This window comes from Canis lupus, chromosome 29, assembly GCF_003254725.2.
Source record: "Canis lupus dingo isolate Sandy chromosome 29, ASM325472v2, whole genome shotgun sequence".
NCBI lineage: Eukaryota > Metazoa > Chordata > Mammalia > Carnivora > Canidae > Canis > Canis lupus.
In genome coordinates, this window is record NC_064271.1 from 28,053,300 (window position 1) to 28,072,161 (window position 18,862).

General features: G+C 43.5%; 1 protein-coding gene and 1 long non-coding RNA gene across 8 annotated transcripts in view; one reads left to right on the forward strand and one right to left on the reverse strand.

Annotated features, from left to right (window-relative positions):
- Positions 1-18,862, forward strand: part of LOC125753989 (uncharacterized) — a 99,771-nt gene that overhangs the window by 25,580 nt on the left and 55,329 nt on the right. The gene's annotated exons all lie outside the window — the stretch shown is intronic.
- Positions 1-18,862, reverse strand: part of ZNF704 (zinc finger protein 704) — a 293,122-nt gene that overhangs the window by 20,336 nt on the left and 253,924 nt on the right. Inside the window, exons 11-12 of one of the 4 annotated variants that reach the window (XM_035708484.2) lie at positions 18,601-18,637; positions 14,012-14,219 (exon numbers count right to left, since the gene is read on the reverse strand). The exons of 1 other annotated variant lie outside the window; for it this stretch is intronic. The gene's annotated coding sequence lies outside the window, so the exon portion shown is untranslated. Of the gene's footprint in view, positions 1-14,011; positions 14,220-17,631; positions 18,201-18,600; positions 18,638-18,862 lie in introns of those variants that run through there. 2 more of the 4 variants (XM_035708485.2, XM_025433705.3) reach the window with 2 other exon arrangements.

Here is an 18,862-nt window from a genome sequence, read left to right on the forward strand (position 1 = left end):
CAGTTCTGCTGGGTTGAGTGCTCTCTCAAAGGGCACATCTGCCTAGTGAGGTTACAAAATGACACAGCCCCTTCCCAGTGTGGCAGGCGGGGGCCTGTGGCTGGAAAAAGACAGTGTAGGTCACCAATCTTCTGTTCCATCTAATTCTGAGGGGGGGGGATTGGAGTGCCCCCCCCGTCCCCTAAATCTCAGAGAATAAGAATGTTGATATGAGTCAAAGTAGCATTTATTTGCTTGAATCTTTTTTAAGATTTTTTTTTTTCATGAGAGGAACAGAGAAAGGCAGAGACATAGGCAGAGGGAGAGAAGCAGGCTCCCTCCAGGGAGTCTGATGCAAGACTCAATCCCAGGACCCCAGGATCATGACCTGAGCCAAAGGCAGACACTCAACTTCTGAGCCACCCAGGCGCCCCTATTTGCTTGAATCTTTCACTACATCATAAGGTTCTTAAAAACAGGGGCACAACTTGTTATTGTCCCAAATTCTAGTTTAGTTCTTGGCTCACAATAAGAACATAGTAAATATTTTGAATGAGTGAATGAATGAATGAATGAATGAATAAATGAGTTTGAGTTTGGGCCTGAATGGAAAATTGAGGAGCTTGCTTGCTTGCTTGCTTTCTGTCTCTCTTTCTTTTCTTCTTCCTTTCCGTACTTCAACACTGAGTTCTTTAGTGGAGCACAGTACAAGTTGACCTAAAGGTAAGGTTACCAAATGTCCCTCTTTCTGGGGGACAGTCTAGATTGTGCCTGTAGGCCTGATATAATTAATAGCAGCTCCTTTCAGAGGTATGTGGGTGGCTCAGTCAGTTAAGCAGGCAACTCTTGATCTTAGTTCAGGTCTTGATCTCAGGGTCCTGAGTTTGAGCCCTGCATTGAGTGGCTGAGTGTGGCACCTAATTAATTAATTAATTAAAATTTTATTTAAAGTCAATTAACATATAATGTATTATTAGTATCAGAGGTAGAGGTCAGTGATTCATCAGTCGTATATAACACTCAGTGCTCATTACATCATGTGCCCTCCTTAATGTCCATCACCGAGTTACCCCATCCCACCATCCCCCTCCGAGGAGGCCACTTTCTTCATTCTGTCTCTCTCTCTCTTTTTTTTTAATTTTATTTATTATTTATGATAGTCACACACACAGAGAGAGAGAGGCAGAGACACAGGCAGAGGGAGAAGCAGGCTCCATGCACTGGGAGCCCGACGTGGGATTTGATCCCGGGTCTCCAGGATCGCGCCCTGGGCCAAAGGCAGGCGCCAAAACGCTGCGCCACCCAGGGATCCCAATGTTTCTCTCTTTTTTTTTCTTCACTCTCTTTGAGGATGCTTTGGTCAGACAGGGTCCAGGGGTGCCTCTTGCTAAGGTTGAGTCCTTACCCTTAGGAGTAGGTGTGTCCCATGTACAAGCGGGAAGGAGATGTGGTGTGGGCTGCTCTGCTCACTCTGCCCCAGGGCTTAGGGGAAAAGTAGTTTCAAGTTCACCTTGAAACCCACCTGGGGCTGAAACTCCAATAGAGTTCTCAACCTTCACAGAATCTTAGAAGCTACTGGGACTATTTAAAACACCAGGATCCCACCCCCGACTAACTAAATTGGAACCTCGGCTGATGATACTAATGTGACTTTATAAGAATCTCTAGTGTGCAGCCAGAGTTGGGGACCACGGCTCCAGTTCAGTGGTTCTCAGCTTTGTGATGTGTTACAATCACTTGTGAATGTTCCAAGTGTGTAAATACTTGGAAACCTGTTTCCAAAGGTGGGAGTCAGGGGGTTTAGGTTGGGTTCACACTTCTGTGTTGACACAGGGTTTTGAAAAACATCAAGGGAACTATTTGGCTGGGGGTCCGCCTTTCAAAGAACAATCTGGGATGCTTGTTAAGAGCTCAGATTCCTGGGTCCTCCCTGTATTTACTGAACCAGACTCTTAACACAGGGGCATGGGAATTTGTAGTTTTGGAGTAGTGCTGCAGGTGATTCTCATGACTAGGAAAACATTATTCTAGATTGGTGTTTCTCAGAGTGTGGCCCTCAGACCGGTGGCATCAGTACACCCTGGGAACTTGTTAGAAATACAAATTCTGGGGCCCCAGTTTAGACCTACTGAATCAGAAACTCTGGGGGTGGGGCCTAGTATTGATTTTTTAAAAAGATTTTATTTATTTGTTCATGAGAGAAACAGAGAGAGGCACAGACATAGACAGAGGGAGAAGCAGGCTCCTCACAGGGAACCTGACGTAGGACTTGATCCCAGGATTCTGGGATCACGACCTGAGCCAAAGGCAGATGCTCAACCACTGAGCCACCCAGATCCCCTCTGCAGATGATTCTGATGCCTACTGGAGCTCGAGAACTACTGCTCTAGTTCCCTACTTCTCAAAATGTGGAACCCAAACCAATGGCATTGGTGCTGCCTGGGAGTTCGTTGAAAATGCAGAATCTTGGGCCCAGATCTAATGAGTCAGAATTTATACTTTAAAGATTCCCTGGGTGATTCATATTGCACATTAAAGTTTGAGAGAGCTCTGCTTACTAACAAAAATGTATATCACTTTGCTGTGGAAATAGAAAAATGTAAACTTGTTTAAGGCAAAGCAGAATCCATAACGAGTATTATGTCTCCACTTAATTAAAGAGAAACTGAAACAGATCACTTGGAACTATACTAATATAATAAATAAATCCCAGTATTGTGTTATTAATTAGGCTTAAGTAAAGGATTCAAGTAAGATTAAATATGATCTTCTAACTCCTGTCCTATATTAGTTTTTCTTCCCACACAGTGTTACCTAATTCAATAGGGAGTCTATCAAATTATTTTACTATATTATCTCATACATGTAAACGTATTAGCTGGAGAAGGAGAGGGAAGGAAGGGGGAGGAGAAGGGTGAGGAGTGGGGAGAGAGGGAGAGATTGGATTGAGAGAGGTACTTTAAGGAATCAGCTCGCACGATGATCATTAGACTGGCGAGTCCAAAATCTGTAGGGCAACCTGGCAGCCTAAAAATTCTGGCAAGAGCGGATGTTGTGGTCTGACTCCAAAGGCTGTCTGGAGCCGCAATTCCTTCCTTCTTGGAGGAGGTCAGTCATTTTCCCCTTAAGGCCTCAAACTGGATGAGACCCACCCGTATTAGGAAGGGTAATCTATTCAACAGTGTACTGATTTAAATCTGCATTAAATAAAAAGTTTCTGACAGTTGCAACTAAAAATACTCTTCATTTATCTTCCATTTTGCCCCATGGGGTTTCAGTAAACTCACCCTGAACCCCTGTTTCAAGGCCTGAGTGAGTCAGAAGTCCTTTTCATTCTCTTTTCAATTTGCCAGCCCTCCTTCATGATCATGGCTTCATCTGCCCCACTTCTGTCTCAGAGAGCCATTGAGTTGTGGCTCCTGTGATAGGGAAAGACAAAGTCAGATCAAGCAGAAGCAATGGAACAAGTGTCTTGAGGATTGACCCCTTTTAATTTTGAGGCGTTTCCCCTCAGGGCATTATTTTTAAAACAAGGTAAATAACCTCTGATGATAGTAGGGAGATAATTTTGCACAGACCAGATTCTGAAGATACAGTTTTGCATGGCTTAGAGAAGAGAGGGTTAATTTACGAGAGGATGTGTAAGTGTGGTCTTTGATGGCTCCCCAGATCTTGGCTTTGGCCTGTCTTAGTTGCTATGCTTGTGTGTCACCTTCTACTACTGCCACTGGGGAGGAATCACTGGCTGCAGAAAGTCATGCAAAAACACCTGTGGAAATGATAGTGATGCAGTTGGACCACCGATTGCTTGCGTGGGTGACACTTTTGGGTGGGCCTCTGTGCCAAAATCTTGAATACTACCATTGGGTTGACCCCCAATTGTTCCAGAATTGACTCCTTCAAGGGACTCTTGTGTCCTTTTGACATGGCTCTGTCATTCATTCTTCAAGCATTTCCATGATTTCTGATCCAACAAGATGTTCTGGGTTCATCCTGTACTTTCTCTGCATTAGCCTTGCTATCAGCCATTTTTGCAAGGAATCCTAGGTTATTTTGAAGGAGAATGGTATTTAAAACAGGGTCTAGGTGCCAATATGCTCATCACTATTGGGCTGTGCTTATTGGGATGTGCTCATTGCTCCCTGGCCCTTTCAGCAGACAGAGCTAGGAAACGCGTATGAGCATACATACCATATATGTTTCTGTATCAAAGCATATCTATCTAACAGTCTATCAAAAACCACTGATATTCACAACATTTCAGAATTTGAGCTGGCTCCCATCATCCTTAATATAGTTATTTGTTTTTTTTTTAAGTTCTATTTATTTATTTGAGAGAGAGAGAGAGACAGCGACCATAAGTGGGGGAGGGGCAGAGGGAGAAGCCGACTCCCCATTGAGCAGGGAGCCAGACGTGGGATTCAATTCCAAGACTCTGGGATCAGGACCTAAGCCGAAGGCAGATGCTTAACTGACTGAGCCACCTGGGTGCCCAATACAGTAATATAAATAGTCACTTATTTGATCAACCCCCTCATGTATAACCCATCCCCCATCCCTTCTGCTGCCTCCTTCTCAGCATGAATACCTCCGGATCCATCCCATCATCCAACCCTCCGTGTCCCTGGTGGATACCTTCTTTACCTGCCTGAGCTCCAAAACCTCTCTGAAAGCTGCCCTTACCACCCTCATGCATGGGTGCCCTTTTCACCCTTTTCTTAGACCGTGACACTACTTGCCAAGAAATCCCTCTGCACGGATGGAAGGTTTCTTTTAAGGGAGACAATATCAGAAGTGGTTTTAGAAAGAATTGCTTCCTAGGCCTTTGTCTTAAGCAAAAATCATCATAAAGCACGGGCAATGCATAGCGGTCATTTGAAACTGTTGAAGTGGCATGCAGACGACTCTGCAGCTAGATTACTGTGCAACCACGAAAGGGCTAGAACTCCTCAGCGTTACATAATTTTCAATGTAAATGGGCTTCTAGTGGGACAAAACAAGTGCCAAGCAGGCTGCTTATGCGTCATTTTTCCTTTGATCTTGTCCATAAAAGCCCAGACCTCTCTTCTGGAAAAGCGTTATTACTTCCTGCTGTGCCTGTCTTCTATTCCTAAAATTGTTTATATTGGTAAGTTGAGCCTTTCTCACCCTGGAATCCTAATGGAAACTGCTGATGAGAACCCCCTCTATCAATGCCTAGGTGCTTTGAGTAAACATAATCAGAGATGGCTGTTTGGCTGAGCATAGAAAGGCATCAAGAGGAAGCCCTGGACACACCTCCCCCCAGCAGATCCCAGGTAGCTTCTCTGACATTGCCAAGCTCACCGAAGTGGTTGGAGGCATAGATAGAGCTAGCATTCTGGCTTCTGACCTCCAAGGCTGATATTCTTACATCAACATACCTGGTTGTGATGGTTAATTTTATGTGTCAGTCTAACTGGGTCATGCGGTGCCCAGATGACTCATTGACTATTATTCTGAGAGTATCTATCAGAGTGTGTCTAGAAGAAATCTTTGAATTGGTGGACTGGATAAAGCAGATGGCCTTCCCCAATGTGGGTAGGCATCCCCCAATCTGTTGAGAGCCTGAATAGGATGAAGAGGCAGAGGAAGGTTCAAGTCTCTCTGTGATTGCTTGTGCTGGGACACTGATATTCTCCTGCCTTCTGTGATCCTGGTTCTCAGGCCTTCAGACTCGGACAGGGGTCTACACCATTGGCTCCCAGGCTCCCAGACCTTCACACTACACCTTCAGCTTTCCAGGGTCTCTAGATGGCGGACAGTAGATTGTGGGACTCCTTAGCCTTCATAGTCACATGAGCCAGTATATTTTTTCCCCTAAAGATTTATTTATTTATTTGAGGGAGAGAGAGAGAGAGAGAGAGAGAGAGTGAGAGAGAGAGAGAGAAAGAAAGAGAATGGGGGGAGGGGGGCAGAGGGAGAGACACAGAGTCCTAAGTAGGTTCCTCACTGAGTGCAGAGCCAGACATAGGGCTCGATCTCTACCCTGAGATTATGACCTGAACTGAAACCAAGAGTCAGATGCTCAGCTAACTGTGCCACCCAGGCACCCCCATGTGAACCAGTATCTTATACTAAATCTTATAATAATAAAAAATATATGTGTATAATCTCATATTGGTTCTCTCTCTGGAAAACCCTAATACAGCAGTCATTACAAGTTCAGGGTGAAGGTGGTATTCTATGAAGGAGTTTTTACTGAATTTGAGAAGCCATGTGAGAAGTGAAAGAATAATTAAATTAAATATTTTGAGGGAAAAAATCATACATGTCAAGAGAGCAAGAATGCAGCATAAATGTTTTAAGGGCTCTCTCTGATGGAGTATATGGCTATGGGTGGAATTTATAGTCAAACAGGGATGGGGGCATCAGGTGAAATGTGGCAGGCCAAGAGATGAGGCTCTTTAGTCCTAAAGAAGATTTATGGTTCATAAGCCCAAGAGACAATTCAGTGTCTAAAGAGAAAGCTCATTTTTTGCATATATAAAGTTGTCAAAAAAAATCCAGAAAACGCTTTTTTTTTGCTGTTCAGAAACCAAAAGTAGTAAGTAAGTGCATACCCTAATAGAAGTGAGGGCAGAGAATCAGGCAAAAGGGAGGCCTGGGGGCCTACACACTCTAGTAACACTCAGTCATTTTGGGGGAGACCAGAAGGAAACATAGCTGGGCTCTCTCTGCTGTGTAGAAAACAAACAGAACAAAGAAATTTAAATTAAATGATGGTAGCTTGTCAGTTTAAAGCCTACATAAAAGGCAATTAGAAGGAATGAGTATCAGGGGCCCCTGGCTGGCTCAGTTGATAGAACACCCAACTTTTAATCTCACGGTTGTGAGTTTGAGCCCCATGTTTTTAAGTAGAGATATCTTAAAAATCTTAAAAAGAAAAAAAAAAAAGGTATGACATCAGACAGCCAGAAATTAGACTTTAACCTCTTCTTTAGTTTTACAATATTTTTACAGCAAAAGCACATAGTAAACATTTTAATTACAGATCCCTATCACAATCCTTTAGTTGCAGTTCCCAAATCCTAAGTCTCTGAAAACTGAAAGAAGAAGAAATTTTTTTTTAAGCAAAATGGAAAATCTTCAAGCACATAGATTGTTTGGAATAGCTGACTAGCCTGCTAGGCTAATCGTGTGCTCAAAGACCACAGACGAGCTGGAACTATGGAGACAGAGAATTTTAGATGTAGGTGGGTACTCTACATAGTGCTTGGAAAACCTGGCCTGAACTAACATGAAGTTATTTTTGTTCTTGTTTTCCTATTTCATACAATTACTCTTTTCTGCTGTAGAAATAATGTGTTTGATGATGAGCTGCTTCTTGGCTCTCTCTTTCAGATATATTCTCTTGCCTATGAATGAAGAAACAGCCCTTTGAGATACTTCGTAACATTTTCTTTTCCTGAGCCTCAGTTTTGGCTTAAGCAGATATTTTCATTATCCTGGAACTGTGCCTCAGGATAGGATAGGAATGACCAAGTGCCTAGGTGGAAAGGAGCAAAGAAGCACAAGGAATAACTTGCCATTTTCTTGATCTTTTCCCACTTGCCTTCTTTTATGATTCTATTTCTTTAGTCTTCAGAGTTCACTTGAGAACTCCCAAGTGAGAAAAAGAATTCTTTCCCATCCAGAACTTTTTCCTATCCAGAAATAGTAAATCATTTTATGTATCTATTATTAATATAACTTCCGTGTCTCTTGCCACATGGGCTCCCTGCCCATGCTTTCTAGGACTCTTCCTTTCTGTACCTGGGAATTGTTACCTGCCTGAGCCTTGAAGTGTTCTTTCTTACATGATCTTCCTTGTGAGTGTTCTAGCACTGAATATGTTATGATATTAAAGTAATAGAATATATTACATAACATGAATATGAATGGATTTGTACATGATATATTGAATAAGATCATGCAAATAACACATGTAACAAATTTCTTGGTGTTCTATTAAGACTCTGTAACTATGTGTCATCATCATTATGATAACAATGATGGTGGTTGTTATTATTGTTTTAATATCCAGAATCCCTAGGCAGCCTTTTTCTTGTTCCACATTCATTTCCCTGGGCTCTCCTCATGCTTTCTGATGCTTGTTGCTTGGGCCAAAGCAAAAGGGGCTCCCTCATTCTCTTGGAACCTCATGAAGCAGGGTGATTTCCAACATCTCTAAGTCTTACTATAGATTGCATCCTCATCCAGGTAAGTGACACACCATCTCCCTAGAACTGACAGTTTTGTAGAGCACGCACTTAGAGGTAGAAAAGCCCCTCAGACTTATCCCAGAAAGAGGTCATGTTTCTTCTTCATAGATTAGCACTATTACTACCTCTTTTCCCTCTCTTCCAAGAAAACCCACATTTCCCATCCCACAAAAGAAAAATAAATTTTATCTCTGAGAACACCTCCACATGTTCCAAATTTGGCTGTCTTCTTGACTCTCCCAAAAGCAAATTAAAAAAAATTATACCTTTATTCTCCCAGGAAAACTTATCTAACATGTATTATTTAGCCTTTAATCTCTATGAAGTCTTCATATATTTTATTTTATCATACTAATAACTAATGTTTATTGCAGGCAAATTAGAGAATATATGTGAATTAATGTAAATTAAAAAAGGAAGTAAAATTATGTATAGTTTTGACATCTAGGATTTGCTCTGTTAGCATATAAATGTGACTTCCATATTTTCTCATGTAATCCAGTTTTTGGAATGAGATTATTGTGTACATACCATTTTGAATCTGAATTTTATTTTATTTTATTTTTTGAAAAGAGTTTATGTATTTACTGGACAGAGAGAGAGAGACAGCACAAGCAGGGGGAGTGGCAGAGGGAGAGGGAGTAGCAGGCTCCATCCCAGGACCGGGAGATCATTACCTGAGCCGAAGGCAGACACTTAACTGACTGAGCCATCCATGTGCCCCTGAATCTGAATTTTAAAATTATAATTTAACATGTTTTGGAAATCTTCACTTGCTAATAATTAAAATCTGATGTAATCCCACATTGAGGTTCAATCTGGAAGGGAGGGGAGACACCCTACTGTTGGATTTAGTAGCATCCATGTGAAATTCAGAAATAAATGTCACTATAGCAGAGAGGACATTACATCTCTTTTAGCTCCTTGGCCTTGTTGTTGTTGTTTTCAGAGCTTTTGTTTATTTGAGAGAGAGAGAGAGAGAGAGAGAGAGAGAGAGAGAATACAAACAGGAGAGGAGGAAGCAGACTCCCTGCTGAGCAGGGTGCTCAATGCGGGACTCCATCCCCGGATCCAAGATCATGACCCTAGGCAAAGGCAGACACTCAACTGATTGAGCCATCCAGGAACCCCCTGCCTTGTTTTTCTTCGTCATTCTTTTTTTTTTTTTTTTTCTTCATTTTTTTTCCATTCTTCGTCATTTTTATCTCCATTTGACCATTTTTGTGTGTTGTCACTGGGTTGTCCATCCTTCCCACCAGAAAATAAGTTTTGTGAGAGCTGAGATTTTGTTTCATTATTGTTATAGCCCTGGCAGTAGAACTAAATCTGGTACAAAACCAGCACTCAACCTAAATTTATTGAATTAATTAATGAAAAATTCACACTGCAATTTGAGATCGTCTACTTTGTTCGTTTATTTGGTGTCTTATTCATTGTATAACGTTCTCCACTAGGATGTAAGCACAACACCTGACATGTGGTAGGTCCTCAACAGATAGTTTTTGATGAATGAATGAGTGAATAAGTAAACTTGTATCTTCACTTGATGTGATAATAACCAAGTCAATTGGTTACAATTGGTGTCAGAAATAGTGTTACAAAATGTCCATATTCTCTCCAACATTTCCCAGCATCCCTTGCAGAGAGGTTGTAGCCACATGACAAGTTCTGGCCAGTGGATTATGAGTAGAAATAACCTGTGTTATACTCTGGAGATGAGGCAATTAATGAACTAAGGTGCTTCTTACATCTCTTTCTTTCCCAAGCTCAGGATCTTAGAGGCCGGATGTTTTAACTGACATAGCTTAGGGTGGAAGAAAGACATCCAGGCCACATTAGATTTTAGGTAAGTGAGAAAAACAAAGCTTTTCTTTTGGGTTTAGTCAGATATTTTGGAGTTTGCCTTTTTAGGGCTTACTGCAACATAGCCAAGACTGTCCTGACCAGTATGCATATAAAACCAGATATAATACAGATACAATATAAAATTAGAAATGTGCTCTTGGCCATGGAATTGAACAATTTTAATTGACATAAACTAGGATGTAGCCTATAATTTTGAACTCATGGTTTTATTTGCTTGCTTGTTTTTATGATGCCCATCCCAAGTGCTTGGCTGAAAGCAAAGGATAGGAAGCCTGAAAATGTTCTGAATATAAATTAGATTTCTTTAGATGTGTCAGGGGTTTGAAATAAAATATTTTAGTTTAGTATACTATCTAGATTGTTTCCATTGTAAATTCTAATTTCACCTAACCCATAGGTGATTTATAATTTCTGAATAGGAACAGTTCCCTTAGAGCTATAGTAAGAAACAAATTCCTGTACTCTTGGGATATCATATTTTCAGGCTGACAGCTGCAAAGGTGGCAAATATGAGTTAGAGAGTGCTATTGGCTTGCAGGAGTCAGTCATTTACCTACTGCAGAGAGGTTCTCAAACTTTCTCAGCTCCTGGTTAGAGTCAACTCAGTAATTTATTCATGGGCCCTAGGCCAAAAAATATATAATAACATCTCAGCTTATTAAGTACTCAGGCCCAGATAAATGACTGGTAGTAAAATTTGTGCCTGAGCACATGTTGTCACGTTTCCCTCAAAAATTTAAAGCCTCCTGCAGGGCCCATCTGATTCACTGCAGTGACTTAGGGCAACTCAGCCCACATAGTTTGGGACTCTATTTCTTTGATTTAATATTTGTGAGGATTTGAGGAACCCTATCTTTTGATGAACTCATAGCTTTTTTTGAGCTTTTGTTTTTTGTCGGGAAATCTGAATATCTACTAGCAACATATCAAAATGTAGTAACTTGAGCTTCAAGTGAAATTGGAGCATTTGTTGAATTTGTTGAAATTGTGGCATTGTTCTGTATATTTCACCTTTCACCAAAGGAAGTCACCAGAGTAGATGACAATAGGCCAGGTCACTAGACAAGAGAATGAAGTGGGTGAGCTAGGCCTGGTGCTTCCAACCTCTGTTCTCTTGGTATCCAGGAGTCCATATTCTTGTGCATTTCCTGTGACATCTCTGGATAATCCTTCACAGCTTCTTTGATCAGCTGATCCTTGCATTGGAGCTTTTAATTGTTGACATTCTTCAAGTCCTGGTCTTAGATTTCAATGGTAGTTTATGAGCAGATGGCTTGCCAAGCTTTTAATTTGTTCCTTTATACTGTGTTTCCCTTTTAAAATCACTCTTTCAGGATCCCTGGGTGGCTCAGCGGTTTAGCACCTGCCTTTGGCCCAGGGCGCTATCCTGGAGTCCCGGGATCGAGTCCTGTGTCTGGCTCCCGGCATAGAGCCTGCTTCTCCCTCTGCCTGTGTTTCTGCCTCTTTCTCTCTCTCTGTGTCTATCATGAACAAATAAATAAATAAACCTTTAAAAAATAAAAAAATAAAATCACTCTTTACTCTTTAGTAAAAGAAAGTCAACCTTGACAACCATGTGTAGAGATCTTGGGGAGACAGAAAGGGAGGGTAGTCAAGGGGTGCCTTCTCAACCTTCCCTCCCTCAGGTTCCGTAGAGGGAAGCTAGATCCTGTGAAGGGAATGCCGGTGTTGTAGGTCCAGATGGTGAGGAGCAGTGTCTCTGGGGAGACAACTCCAGAGGAACTCGAGAGGCAAAGAAAGCTTCCACTTTTCACAGTATGCTAGATCAGGGGTTCTTCACTCTGGATGCACTCTGGGGAGATTGTTTTTTAAAATGCCAAAGTCCCACCCTGACCAATAAAATCAGATTTAGGAAGGGAGGTTTAGGTATAATTTTAAAAGGCTCCTGAGGGAATTCCAGTGATGAGTCAGGGTTGAGAACTACTTTGCTAGAGGAAGCTGGCCTTGAGAAACAAGTGGACATGAAAGTGGGGAAGATTGATTTTGAACCTCTCCTGGGCTACCAGCAGGTTCAGGGGAGAAGGTTCTGGATCTTCAGGCAGACATCTTGTCACATGAAGCTTAGGAATAAACCCAACATGGAAGACTGTGGAACCGAGATACGGAAAAGTGTCAAATCTTGATAATGTCATTTGAGATATTCCTGAAGCTAGCAACGTGTCTAAGAATTTCAGTTGTATCCGTTCCTTCTCTCTTACTTTTGCAAGTATAGCTTGGATTTACTGCCTTTGTAAATGGAGACAGCAGAGGGCTGCTTGCATGGCTTTGACTCCCTATTTCCCCCTTCTTCATTAAAGCCTTCAACTGGAGACATTCCTATTTTATGCCTTATTTAAAGGACTTTGTTTTTGCTTATTGGTTCGCAGAGTCTACTCACTGTGTCCCAATATTTGTCCTTCCTTTCTTCCATGTAATAGCATTTCTAGTTGACCTGCCTAGAAAAATAAAGACAATTCTTAGTCTCCATTGCAGCTATGGCCAGAAGACTAAGTTTTGGCCAACAGGATCTAAGTGGACGGATAATGTGATAGCATCCAGATTCCTTAAAGACAGCAAGACATCCTTCCCCCATTTTGCTACCTGAAACATGGAGGTCACCATCTTTAACTTGAGGATGACACCATTCCTTAAGGAATGAGACAAACGGAGAGCTCAAATCCTGGCCATTCTAGGAAGCAGAGCCACCACATTGACTCTGGCCTGACACTTCCAGAGTTCATTTATATGAAAGAGAAATACCTTTCTCTCTTGTTAAGCCGATACTATTTTGGATTTTCTGTCACTCAAAGCTGAATCTAATCCCAGCTAATATGCCCTCTTAAGTTTCATCTTGATAGACGTGGACCATCACTTTGTGTCTTTGGGTACTGATGTCATCATTCAACATCTCTGCCCCCTCCAGCTCTCTGTCATCTGTTAATGAGATCAGTGTGCCATCTGTGCCGCCATCTGAGTCATTAATAAAAATAGGATCAGGAGAGGGCTAAGGACAGCAATCTCTAGCCTTCTGCAGAGAGCTCTCTCATTGGATGATCTATGCATCATCTGCATGTGGACACAGGTGTAGAGTGGTGCAGAGGGAAGCCAAGGAGTGTTGACCATAGATCCATGGATCTCAAGCTTTAGTGAGTCTCAGAACCCCCTAGAAGGCTTGTTAAAACCCAGACTTCTGGGCAGCCAGGGTGGCTCATCGGTTTAGCGCCGCCTTCAGCTCAGGGCGTGATCCCGGGGAACCTGGATCAAGTCCCACGTCGGGCTCTGTGCATGGAGCGAGCTTCTCCCTCTGCCTATGTCTCTACCCCCTGCCCCCCGTCTGTCTCTTGTGAATAAATAAATAAAATCTTAAAAAAAAACACACAAAAACCCAGACTTCAAGACCTCAGCCCTGGAGTTTCTGATTCAGTATGTCTAGGGCGAGGCTCAAGTAATTGGATTTCTAGTAAATGCCAGGTAATTCTGATACTGGTGGTTCAGCGACCACACTTTGAGACCCATGACTCCAGGGCTATGATTTTTAGTTGGAACGTGAACTACAAAAGAGCAAGAATATTTAGAAGTGGTTTGGCTATGGAAGGCAAGTCTTTTGAGGAGTTGCAGAGTATCAGGGAAGGTTGGATGCTGATAGGACCGGGACACTGCATTGTGGCTTATAGGAAAGAGAACAGCAAGGTTGGGCACAGATGAAGGTAGACTGGTCCCTGTACTTTGAGGAGGCTGTGGGAGTGAGCTCTTGTCCAATGGCTTCTCTTTTTCTCAGGGAAGATCTGCAAGAGCATTAACTGATGTGAGGGACAGTAGTAGCTATATGAGGAGAAATGATGAAATAGTTTTAGTCCACGCAATGTTCCAGGGGAGTGTAATACCCACTAGATGTAATCAATAGGTGTGATACATGCTAGGGAAAGATAGGAAGACTCAAGCAGTCCTTGAGTAACTCTTTAAGGAGTTAATTGACTAATGTTCATATTTGTACATCACTATGAACATCTAGATATTCATCTTTCAGCACTTCCAGGGAGGGTATGGCACGATATCCATCAAGATGTCTGCAGGCTCAGCAAAGTGCTTGGTGAATGTTCAGTTCACAGTAGACGGGCATGTGAAATTCAGTTTGTAGTTTAGATTGTCCCCCTGGAATAAATGGCAGTTTGTTAGCTTGTCCATGGGTATATTTTTTGTTATTGCGTGATTATCTTAGGAGAAATAATGCTTGATACATTGTTGGAGTATCACACCTTAAAAAAACAAACAAACAAACAAACAAACAAACATACAAGTGTACAACCACCAGATCCTGAAACACAGTGTGGAAACTTCATTCTTTCCAAAGTAGTCACAAGAAATCCCAACAGGTGCTGCCACATATATGCACATTTCAGCACATAGGAATATCCGGAGTCCTGGTTCGGCAGCCTTCTCTTTGGGCATATGAAAAAGAGGGGAATAAATCTGGGGGCATTTGCAATGGCTTCCTGCCCCACCACAGAGGTAGGGATTGGCCTACGATCACTATTGGTTCTGAGAGGAAGAAATTAAAAACCCAGTAGAAGAGCAGAGGACAACTCTGTCACTAGCAGAACGGGTCCCCAGAGAATGAGGGAGTGTCCAGCTGTCCCCATGCGCTTGGGACTAAGGAGGTACCAGGGATGTGGGACTTGCGGTGCTAAGCCTCTGATAGTCTAGGGCAAAGCAAGACAAGTTGATCACCCAAGCAGGGGCTAACCCTTGTGGGGGCAAAGCCCAAATAACAGTGAGCACAGCCAGAGTGCCCTTTTGATTGATGGGAGGAGAGAAGGCTGGCTTTGAGGGTGTGTGGCCTTAGTGTGGTGAAGTCACAGGCAGCCCTGCACTCTACTCTGAAGAGCCCTGTGCTGGGGCTAATGCTCTGCCCTCCTCACTTGAAATTCCTTTTTCTTTTTATTTTTTTTATTTATTGTATTTATTCATGAGAGACACATAAAGAGAGACAGAGACATAGACTGAGGGAGAAGCAGGATCTCTGCAGGAAACCCAATCTCATACTCAATCCCAGGACCCTAGGGTCATGACCTGAGCTGAAGGCAGAGGCTCAACCACTGAGCCACCCAGTTGCCCTCTCAGTTGGAAGTTTTAATCACTTTCACTTAAATCATTTTGAAGAAAGGGTCTTCATTTTCCTTTTGTACTAGGTCCCTCAAGATACATAGTCAGTCTGCAAGTTATATAGGAAGGGAGCTGGGGTTTGCTTTTCTTTTATGTGGCCTGATGAAGAGATGAAGACAGATTCTCTCATCCTCTCCCTCTCTCCCCTCATCCCTCACCCCTCACCGCCTCTCTTCCTCTTCTTCTCTTCCTTTCCTCTCTCCCACTCCTTTCTCTCTCCCACTCTTTTCTGTCTCCTCTCTCTGGTACAGTAAAACCTATGTGAGCTATTTCTTTATTTGTTAAGCTTTTAAAAGACCAACGGTGTCTTAGCACAAATGTTAGTGTCTAGAAAAATCGACTTGGCTCAAATGCAGCTTCCCTGCCCCCACCCGGATCTGTTTCTCCCGGCCAAGCAAAGAGAGTTGGAGAAGGAACAGATAAAGGATCTAGAAAAGTTGAAGAAAGTGTGGCAGAGGGGTGCTTGGGTGGCTCAGTGGTTGAGCATCTACCTTTGGCTCAGGTCCTGATCCCAGGACCCTGGGATCGAGTCCCATACAGGGATCCTCACAGGGAGCCTGCTTCTCCCTCTGCCTATGTCTCTGCTTCTCTCTCTGTGTGTGTCTTCCATGAATAAATAAATAAACTCTTTAAAAAAAACTTTAAAGAAAGTGGCAGAAATGACAGCTCAGGGACCTCCAGAGGGGAAGCAGCCCCACGGAGCTCGCCGGGCATCAAATGGAAAACCCTCGGGCAGGACGCAAGGGGTGCTCGCTGTAAATTGAGATTTATAACCGAGGTGATAAGAGCAGGCACTTAGGGGAAGGGAGGGAGAGTGAAAGCTGCGGAGGGTGGGTGCGCGCGGCCGGAGGAGGGTCCCCCGAGGAATTTCTCCCATGGCAACTTCTATTCTTGCCCAGTTATTTCACTCCCCTTCTTGGATGTTCACATCCAGCGGTTCCAGCGACAGGGTGTTTTACTGTGGTGTTTCCGTGGGCTTTGGTCGTTTTTAGAGACGGGCCGCAGGGAGGGCAGGGAGGGCAGGGAGCGCTGGCTGGGCGGGCGGAGGTCGGAGCGGAGATGGGAGTCTGGGCCTGTGCCGAGCTGCTTGGTGCTCGCGCCGCGGAGGTGACCTTCCAGGAGCGGCCGAGCTCCGCCGGGTTCTCCCCGGGCCGCGCCTCCTCGCGGGGCTGCGGAGCTGCGGGGCTGCGGGGCTGCGGGGCTGCGGGGGCGCGGGGGCTGGGGATGCGGGGACGCGGGGGTTGGGGATGCGGGGACGCGGGGCGGCAGGGATGCGGGGACGCGGGGCTGAGGGGACGCGGGGGTTGGGGATGTGGGGTGGAGGGATGCGGGGTGGAGGGATGCGGGGACGCAGGGCGGCAGGGATGCGGGGACGCGGGGGCGCGGGGCTACTCGCGGGGGTGGGGGCACCTCCGGGTAGGTGCCGCCGGGAGGGCCGCGAACAACCCGGCTCTTGGAGGCTCTTTGAGATTTCCGCCGTCTCTGTCTTCCGCTCTTTTACCGAGAGCTGCCAGAGCCCTGAAGGACTAGGCCCCGGGACGGGAGTTGCATGGGGCCCCCCCGCCCCCCGCCAGGGCTGGGAGGATGCTCAGGGCTCTGGCGCCTGCAGGTAATAGGGTTAAGAAAGGCCCGTGGAGGTCCAGGCTGAGCGCTCTGAACTTACTGGGGCTGCGGGGGTGGGGGTGGGGGGGTGGGGGATACTGTAAATACAAAGCATGATCTGGCTGGAAAAGAATAATTTTTAAAGCTTAGAGAATTTGGCAACCTGCGTGTGTTTGCGTCCCGAGTTATATTTAAGTGATGAATGACTTGCAGGCAATGAGGCAGAAAGGCAAGACAGGAGTTTCCCAGGGGCTGCCAATCCGTCCAAAGCAGGGACATCAAACTCAGGTGCCCTCCTGCTCTCTTGCTAAAACGTCCTCACATAGTAAAAGTTGCGCCCCCTTTGAGCTCTGCTTTAACAACACGAGCATTCAGAACAGGATCGCTGATACATGATTTTAAAATTATTGCGAATATCTAGACAGTTACAGAGGTCACTTTTCTGAAGTACTAGGCATTTAAACATTTCGTTGGGGTGGTTGTGAAGTCAACTCAGGTCTGCTTTAGGAAACAGACCCTGTTTGTGTGTTAAGGCAAACGTTTCCCAAGCAAGGTAAATATTTAAAATAGTTATGGAAACGATGACAATGTCAACATTTTATGAAGGGCAGAGTTAATTGAAATTATTGTTGGATGGTGAATATTTAATTTCGAAAGATGTGCATCTATCATTACTGTTCCCTTTTAGAACATCTTAAACCTTAATTAAAATCTATTTTTAGGTTTTTACCGAATAGTCCACTAGAGGGCAGCATTTGATAAGGGTTTAATAGAAATATACATTGTAATTTACAGATATTGCAGAAGTTTAATTTGTTTTATTAACAATGATAACAGTAGAAAGTACCATCTTGCCTCCATCAGCACAAATGAAGTAAAGAAGCCACGCATGCTTGGTTAAATAGTTCTTAAAGCAGCAGATCCTAAGTTGGATAGGGTGTGTGTTTTACAGTTTTCAAGTTGAAAAAAGCAATCAAAGGAACTAAAAACAATTTAGGTAGTACTTTACAAGCCCTGGATTGATCCCATTGGCTTGCTAAAAAGGAGTTTGGTTGTTTTAACTCAATCTCCAACACACTATTTACCCTCCCTGGGAAACCATCCAAATTTGGCTGCATTCCATATGCTAGAAAAAGCTCAGAGTCAGAGCCAACTGTGGGTTTGACTGTGGTGGCGGAACAGCACCAGGAGAGGTTTCGGGCTGTTTTCCAGGGGCTAGAAACTTTGCAGCCACACCCATTGGGCGGTAATGATTAGGAGGCGGCTGGGAGGTATGCCTGGCGCAGAGACGTTAGTCAATAAATGTTGGTTTTTCTTCTTCTCACTCCAATTGTTTCCTGACTTGTGATGTTGCTTAACTTCTGTTTGCTGTATTTATGATTTTTAAAAAATTAAACACATGCACATGGTAAACAAATAGTATAAGATGATACATGATTGAAAACATCTTCCTGACCCCACATGCCAGACCTCTCCAGAGGTAACCACTAGTCATGACTTTTTGTATATCACTTAGAAAATTTCAATGCAAAAACTTGCCTATATAAGCATATGTATATACTGTACACATTTTTATACAAATAGGACCATATTCTATCAATGTTAGTCTATATATCACTTTTTAAAATTCAGCAATGCATCTTAGAAGTCTCCTTATGCTGTGGCTTAGCTTTTTCAATTTTATTTCTCAATGACTAGAACTCCCCCCCCCCCCTTTTGTCTCTCAGCATCAGAGAGAGTACTATCAACAGTTTAAGTGTTTACTAACCATTCTGGGATTGATTGGCTGAAATGTCAGTCTGCCCCTGATGAGATAAGAAAGAAGAATTGTAGTCACATTGAGGAATTTGTTTTGTTCATTTCCAAAAATAAGTTAAAAAAAAAAAAACTCCTTCCCCCTAGAACTAGAAAAGGTACATTGGATAATCTTTAGTATTTTTCTTAGCTTCTAACACTTGAAATTGACTGCAAAACCTTGCATTATTTTGGTCTGTGGGTTGTCCCAGCTCCTTTCTTTTCTTTTATTTGTC